The sequence below is a fragment of the Arachis ipaensis genome, chromosome B02 (genome assembly GCF_000816755.2).
Source record: "Arachis ipaensis cultivar K30076 chromosome B02, Araip1.1, whole genome shotgun sequence".
Taxonomy (NCBI): Eukaryota; Viridiplantae; Streptophyta; class Magnoliopsida; order Fabales; family Fabaceae; genus Arachis; species Arachis ipaensis.
Window position 1 is genome coordinate 293,057 of NC_029786.2, and position 1,303 is coordinate 294,359.

A 1,303-nucleotide genomic window follows, 5' to 3' on the forward strand; every position below is an offset into this window, starting at 1 on the left:
CAAAATTATTTTAAATTTAACTCGTTGAAAAATGAATAAAACAATCAACACATTACTCATATTTGATTACAACAAAGTAATGAATGCTTTGTGAAGTACTAGTAAAATAGGTAGATTACTATGATATATCATATATCTATATGATTATATGCAGTCCACAAAACTCTTAACCAAACTATTCTTTATAGTTTTGGAAACATTTCAAGTGCATTAGAAGTATCGGTGTTCCAGTTATTTTAACCGTTGATCTGAATTATAAAAAATATATATATTATATATTAATTAAAATTAACAGTTAAAACAAATGGTGCACCGGTACTCTTCGACTTGAAATGTTTCCTATAGTAAAGTCCGAAAGCCTGAAAGACTGAAACTGACAAATAATGAGTTAAATTCGTAATAATAATAATAAAAAAAAAAAACTCGGATGCAATAGTTTCAAGTCACGATAAAATAATAATTAAAAAAAAAGTCCAATCTAGGAATGACAACCCTATTAGCTAGCAGTTAGCAGTACAATAGAAATGCATGCACACACGACACACCGAAATTCCAAAACCAAAACTTAGTACGAATACATGCATCATTGAGCTTGTGGCCGAGGTTTTGTTCAACGAAAGGTTGGGCCCTACTATTAACGTATGCAATCATTGGTACTCCTTTTCCTTTTTCTTTTTTAAAAAAAAAAATCAGTGATTTTATATTTAAGCTCTAGGTTTTCAGGTTTTCTTAGGAATTAGGACACTTATTTATTTATTTTCCCATTTTAAATTCAAGATTTTAACTACCAAAACGAATTTGGACTTTTACTGACAAATGTTACAAGAATATTCTTTAAGGATCCAAAAAAGAGCATTATTGACATGTTAAAAATTAAAATTTCAATAGCATTAGATACATAACTAAACTTAAAATTGTTCCAATTTTAAATTCTTAAAAGTCATCTTTTTTGCCACTAATTATAGAACTCTTAAAGCTTTTAATATAAAGATTAGGTTGAAGAAACAATTTTCAAACTAAATGTACCACTGTATTTGACTTTAGACATTAAATCATAATTACTGTAATCTCCTTTTCATGTTAACTAAAAGAGTGACCAAATGTTAAAAAAAGGGTTTATAGATAAATTATGGTCCCACACTATTTTCGTACTAGAGGGATTTAAAGTAATCTCGAATACTATTTCGAATATAAATATAATTTCCCATCTACTAAAGTCAAATGAATCTTTATAAAGCAAGGTACCAAAAGAAAAATTTCCACAAGAAAGGGTAATACTCTTTTTTCCTTTTCGTTTTTTGAG